Source organism: Octopus bimaculoides, chromosome 14 (genome assembly GCF_046866305.1).
Source record: "Octopus bimaculoides isolate indiv1 chromosome 14, ASM4686630v1, whole genome shotgun sequence".
Lineage (NCBI taxonomy): Eukaryota > Metazoa > Mollusca > Cephalopoda > Octopoda > Octopodidae > Octopus > Octopus bimaculoides.
Genome location: NC_142941.1, coordinates 59,550,700 through 59,557,953, shown reverse-complemented (window position 1 = coordinate 59,557,953; position 7,254 = coordinate 59,550,700). Strand labels below are relative to the sequence as shown.

Below are 7,254 nucleotides of genomic sequence, written 5' to 3'. Positions count from 1 at the left end.
GTTTGAGGGTTTGTTTGTTATTTTTTTATTCCACTCGATTTTAAAATTATCAAAATTCCTTAATCCCAGTGGATGTGAAATAGGTTTTAAAATGCCAAGCTATTTTGGTATTGCTGTCTGTTCTTTTTTCTTCACTTTTAAATGAATACATAAAACTGATATGTTTTTCAAAAATTTCTAAATTAAACTTTTTGTTTTGTATCTTTTTTTTATATTTCAAACCAGTACGTTGATAAATTATCTTCTTGTCTTCTACTTTGATTCACTTTTCTAAGTCAACAGGTATTATATCTGGCTCTCAAACATTGCCAAAACAAACCAGATTGTAACATAATATCAATAATTGCTAGTTTCTTCGAGAAAAAAGATAATTGAGATATATAATATATGCTCTGGGTGTATAAACCTTTAACTTGTTTGCTTTAAAATATTTAAAAAGTTTTGTCGGAAGAATGTTAATAAGTTGTCAATAAGTAATTTGAAATATACTACTCCAAATAGTGAAGAAAATACAAACTTTCCTTAAAAAACAAAGTGGTTCATTGCTACTTTCTCTCTCTCTCTCAGTAACGATGTGAGGTGATTTTTGTTAAGGTTTACTTTCAAATTTTTAATTCAGGTAAACACTTGTCCTAAATTCTATATGAATTCTTAAGTTAACATAGTTTTCAAAGGGTTTTATTTTTCCTTTCTTTTTAAAATTTTATATAACCGATTTTTGTGCCTGAAAACGTTTGCACTACCTGTATGATGGGTATACAACAGGTGTGTATGAGTAAAGGAGAAAAACAGTACACGTTAATTTCAAATGAGGATGGCCGTTGTAACGAGCTGCTGCTGCTCTTGCAACTTGACGTAAGGGGTGACATCTCACATGACTGAGGGTTCGATCTGAACAATATTGAGCATCAATATTCCAATCCAGAAATGTAAAATTTATATATATATATGTGTGTGTGTGTGTGTGTGTGTGTGTGTGTGTGTGTGTGTATAACAGAAATATTAAGTAAACAGTTATAAATTTATAAGGGGAGAAGATTGTATGATGTTCAAACTTTCCTTCAACATTGTGTAGCAACTTAGATTTCAATTGAGAATCGAAACCTGCACGCCTTTAACAGACTGGTTTCCTTTGACTAGATAACACAGAAATGTGGTAAATGAGATGTTCGGAAAAGTCCATTTCATTCCCAAATTGCATTGAAGGACAAGTGATATGAAACGGCTAGTGACGACCAAAAAGCCTTCCAGAGTCATACGAAAAAAAGAAAATGGGAAGTTGAAGTGATCATGCCTTTCTCTGAAGGGTATTCGAGACAGAAACGAAGAGAACTGGTTTGATTTACTCGAAATTTGATGTGATCGTAGAGACGACGCGTCGAGGGCGGACACACATACACATAAAAAAAATAAAAAATATATATATATATATATATTTCTCCGTCACAAGACTTTTTTTTAAAAATGTCCTGCTTTAAAGTGTGAAGAGAAGGGGGATAATATTAAGGAATGCCAGAGAAGCAGAAGGTTTAGTCAGTCTTAGGACGTCTTAAGCTGTTATACATAATACCATGTTAAATGAACTTGTTTATATCAATGGGTGTAGATGTTATTGTGTATGTAAAATAAGGTCGGGCAAATGTCCTAGTTTACTTTTTCTTTCTCTCTAGTTTCTCACTTGAAGCAAATTTATACATACAAGTCAAGAAAACGTTTTCTGTCTGAAATATACTGTACATTAATTAGTCAATACATTATTCTAAATAAAGTTTTTCGAAATGTTTGACGTTTCTGGCACATCTCACGCGTAATGCATTTTATATATATATATATAATCAGTTAAGGACTTAACCAAAGTTAATAGACATATCTGAGAGGATATAGTGCAACAAACCCCAAAACTCTGCTTACAACAATGCAATTGTTTTAATAAGTAATAATAATTGTCATATCATGTTTCCAGCTTATTTTCTTTTAGTGAATAAAAAAGGAAGTTGTGATGTTAATTCATTCATTCGTTATCACAGATGATTAAGGTAAATGAAATCAAGTGAAATGATGAAGCGTCAACTGGGTATCGAAACCAGCTCGCAGACTTGCATTACATTTAAAAAAAAAAAAAATTTTTTTTTTACCAATAGATGTCCGAGATATATTAGTTGTTAGGTCGGGAGAGAGAGAGAGTATTCGTTGGCTGTGAGTGATGTGAAGTGGTTCCAACTGAGAATTGAAACTGAATTTCACCAATTCGTTCGTTCCAAAAATGACATGAATATAGATTGGGGTGGGAGTCACTAAACACACGATCTCTTCAAATTTTTAAACGAAAGACGATGAGAAAATGGAATGTTGTCACTTTCATGCCTTTTCAAATGCAATTTGGGGACTCAGTTTACCAAGTTCTTTATGAGGTTTTTAGAAAGGCACAAAGTTTTGCACTTGTTCGTAAAAGATGAAGTGAGACTGTGTGACATTCATGCTGTTTTCAAGGAGTATTCGTAACGTCAGTGAAATGGTAGGTTACCACCTGGAAATTGAAACAATCAGTGATTTCGGTTTGCCACGAAGTTAAAAAGAATATTGTTCTTCTTTGGACCAAGGAGCTACCAAACATTTTTCTTGAGGGCAGTGTATATAATTAATTCTGGTATTGTATTTTATCGATCGCTCAATATCCTTTCCTGGGACATCGATAACTCGTCAGGGAGCACAATCTTTGTGGAATTTTGTTGTCATTTCTTCAACGTACAATTTTAGTCCTTTAAACTGGGTTTAAATTATGATTTTTTTTATGTAAGGCATGAAGTGTTTTAGCATTCATACCTTTCTCATATGAATTATTAACAGCAATGTAAGTGCAACAGTTCCGATGTGTGCGAACGAACGAGTAGACAAAACGAGAGCGAAGAGGATGAGAAAAGAAAAAGTAAAAATGTACTCACTTGTTAATGTGTCAACTTTAAAAATATGTTTATAGAATGTAACTTATGTAAATGAATAGACTAGACTCAAGTCTCGTGTGTTCAATGTACATCGATGCATGACTTATATGCTTGTATATAAATATATTTATGAATGTGTATACATTAATGTGTGTGTATGTATTTAAATGTAAGCATATTTAAAGGCTTGTTTTATATATATATATATATATATATATATATATATATATATATATAAAACAATATATATATATTTGTGTGTGTGTCAAAAGGATATATGTGTATGTTTGTGTGTATAGATAGATAGATTTATGGAGAGAAAAACAAATGCCTATGTATATATATGTATAAAGGGTTATATATGTATGTTTATATATAAAAATCGAAATTTGTATGTTCCTCTGTAGATCTGTACAATACTAATCTAAAAGTACGGCTGTGAAAATGAGTGTACAATGTAATATAAATACCTATATGTTTTTCATTTGAATGTGTATATATATATATGTGTGCGTGTGTGTACGTATAAAAGTTCTATACAAGTCGAACGTAATGTATAAAAGAAGTTCTATATACTCACATATTTGAGTATATATTATTAAAAAAAGAGGCCTGCGAGAAATGTTTGTGAGTAAAAATGTGAGGGCTCAGTAGTTAGAGGTGCTGTCGAACAAGTAGTGTAGAGCCAGATAAATCACTGTGAAAAGGGTGGCCTCTTTAAACCCATGTCACTGACAAGCAGCTTTATTTTGCTTCACACTAAAAGTTTAGGAGAGAGAAATACTGTCGCATTTTCCCACGCTCTTCCTTTTCCCTATTACTATGTGGAGAGCTATCAACTTCCATGGCCTATCGCATGGTTGTTTTTGGGTTGGGGTTCTTTTTTCAGATTTATGTAAATATATGTATTAGTGACATGTTTTATGAAAAATGGATATATTATAATTAATATTATTAATATCATATATGTGTGTGTGTGTGTGAGGGAGAGAGAGAAAAAGCGATCAGCGCAATATATATTTAGCCACTTGTTGAAAGTTGTGTGTGTGTGTGTCTGATCAAATCGTTTAGTGGTGTTGGCGAAATTATTGCTGTTGTTGATATTGATGATAATAATGTTTGTAGTGGTGTTGGTGGTAGTTGTTTACCAAGCGACAAATTAAATGGTTTATCCACTCGCTCTTACACCTTTTCGCTGCTGTAGGTACTATTGTTGTTTAGCTACAAATTCGACTTGATCGAGTTGACTTATCATCAATAGTATTGCAGTAGTGACTATGCCATTTGTATTAAAAACTGTTGGATGTAATTTGGGAGAGATTTGGCTGCTGTTTCTAACAATTTGAGTGATTACGTAGAGCTTCTCTTATTGGTAAATAAAACAAACAATATGTATAATAGTTTAGTCCGAATATAAACTTTATTTCAATAAAGTTTACATTCGGACTAAACTAGCATAACATGCATTCCAGTACTGACCATCTTCTTATAGAGGTTTCTGTCCAGGACTACATCATTCCATGTCCTTTCTTTAAATCTATCTGGTGGGGGTGATATGAAGGAGATTTGGCTGCTATTTCTAGCAGGTTGAGCGATCAAGTAGACTCTCTTTCAGTGCTGACGGTGGAATAACTGATGGATCGCTATTATCCGTTTCCTTATCGCACTTTTTCTCCAACAGGGCACTAAAAATATTGTTAAACGCTTTCTATCTGTCCTTTTATCGCATCCTCTCACTCTTTCTGATCACTGTTAATAGGCGCGCGCGCACACACACACACACACACATACATTCTTTTACATGCTTCAGACATTTGACTGCAGCCATGCTGCAGCACCGCTCTGAAGGGTTTTAGTCACAAATCGACCCCAGGACTTATTTTTTAAGCCTAGTACTTATTCTATCGGTAGTTTTTGCCGAACCGTTATAGATACGGGGACATAAACACACCAACACCGGTTGTCAAGCGATGATGAGAGAATACACACAGACACGCACACTCATATATATATTCTTTTATTCTTTTGTTTCAGTCATTTGACTGCGGCCATGCTGGAGCACCGCCTTTAGTCGAACAAATCGACCCCAGGACTTATTCTTTGTAAGCCTAATACTTATTCTATCGTTCTCTGGCCGAGCCGCTAAGTTGCGGGGACGTAAACACACCAACAGCGGTTGTCAAGCGACGGTGGGGTGACAAAGACAGACACACAAATACATACACACACACACACACACACACATATATGTATCCACTCACAAGGCTTTGGTCGACTCGAGGCTGTAGTAGAAGACACTTGCCCAAGGTGTCACGCAGTAGGACTGAACCCGGAACCATGTGGTTGGGAAGCAAGCTTTTTACCGCACAGTCGCACCTCTTTCACTTCCCCCATACCTTATACGTGTGTGTAGGCGAAACTTAGAACACGTGCTTTATACATATATATATATATATATATATATATATATATATATATATATATAAAAGGTGAAAAATTGAATATTAATTTGATTAATAGCAATTTAAAACGAGTGGCGTAGCATATTGAAAAATCTGAAGATTCAGAAAAATTATATTACATACATATAAGAGGGATGACCACTAAGTGGACATCCATTATGCTAGATGTAGATCCCATCTTTTCATTTGTCTTGCTCGTTTACGTTTATATAAAATCATCGTCGTCTAACGTCTACTTTTCCATGCTTGCATGGGTCAGACGGAATTTGGTTGAAGCAGATTTTATACGGCCGGATGTCCACAACTGTTTCCGGGTAAGGTAATATTTCCCCATGGCCAGGCGTGTTTTTCACGATGATGTTCGGTCTGCAACCAAAGCATAGGCGCGCACACACACATACACCGTAGTTTTCTAGTTTCTGTTTATCAGATCCACTCACCAGGGTTTGGTCGGCCCTTGGCTATGCTAGAAGTCACTTACCCAAGGTGCTGTGCAGTAGGAATGGAAGCGAAACCACATGGTTGGGAAGGCAAGCTTCTTAACCACTCTGCCATGCATGCATACATACATACAGAAACGTAGTGGCTAGGGTGTTGCACTCACGATCGCTATATCGCAGGTTCGATTTCCGGACTGGCTGGTGCATTGTATTCTTGAACAAAACACTTCATTTCGCGTTGCTCCAGTCTATTCGGCTGTAAATGGATAACCCTGCAACGGACTAACTTTCCTATCAGTGTAGAATGTTGGCTTGTTCGCCTTAAAATGCATTGTGACCAACGATGTATAACAACATCCGATAGTCTGGTCGATCATGTGATATGTGTGTGTGTGTGTATATATATATGTATATATGCAGGGTGTTTCCTTAGTTGCCCGGACAACACCCTTTCCAGCCGTTATTTTATTTCCACCAGTTGTCGCAGCATTATTGTTTCTTATGCATATGGTCTGCTACAACAAAGTTAGAATACATACGAATGTGTCCATTTGTTACGAATTGCGATTCCCACCTAAAAGAGTATTTTTTTGCGAAACTTTTGGGCAACACCCCCAAAAAATCCTGGATCCCCACCGCACACACACACACACACACACACACATATATATCCCCCCCTCTACCAAATCCACTAACAAGGCTTTGGTCGGCCCGAAGCTATAGTAGAAGACACGTGCCCAAGTTGCCAGGTAGTGGGACTGAACCCGGAACCATGTGGTTGAAAAACAAGCTTCTTATTTCTTTCTTTATTGCCCACAAGGAGCTAAACAGAGGGGACAAACAAAGGGATTAAGTCGATTACATCGACCCCAGTGCGTAACTGGTACTTAATTTATCGACCCCGAAAGGATGAAAGGCAAAGTCGACCTCGGCGGAATTTGAACTCAGAACGTAACTGCAGACAAAATACCACTAAGCATTTCGCCCGGCGCGCTAACGTTTCTGCCAGCTCGTCGCCTTGAAAAACAAGCTTCTTACCAAACAGCCACTCTTGCGCCTATGTGTGTGTACTGACAGTCTATATTTAGCCAAACCATCCAGCGATTGAGTAGTCACTACTGATGAGCTTGTAATTTTCAAGCGAAACCAGTCTAGTATAGAGATCTAGCTTCGCTGTGAGGCGATTATCTCTCCTGTCAATATATCAAAAATGTGCTTTCTTGCGGCTTTCTCGACTGCTCTCACAAACGAGAATACAAAAATGAACCCGACCGATCTCAAAAATTAAGTTTAAAAAATGGAAAAGTAATCCAGAATCCTTGTCCGGTACCAAAATCTAATCACTTCGTGCCAGTCACGAGGCCAAACATCCCTGAAAGTTTCGTCCGAATCCATCCAGCGGTCCTCGAG

General features: G+C 36.5%; 1 protein-coding gene across 3 annotated transcripts in view; it reads right to left on the bottom strand.

Moving 5' to 3' along the window:
• The window catches only part of LOC106876391 (uncharacterized), an 86,237-nt gene extending 82,537 nt beyond the window's left edge, over positions 1–3,700 (bottom strand). Inside the window, exon 1 of one of the 3 annotated variants that reach the window (XM_089363063.1) lies at positions 3,523–3,700. The gene's annotated coding sequence lies outside the window, so the exon portion shown is untranslated. Of the gene's footprint in view, positions 1,393–2,942; positions 3,038–3,522 lie in introns of those variants that run through there. The other 2 variants (XM_089363064.1, XM_014924908.3) reach the window with 2 other exon arrangements.
• Between the last annotated feature and the right edge of the window lie 3,554 nt (positions 3,701–7,254).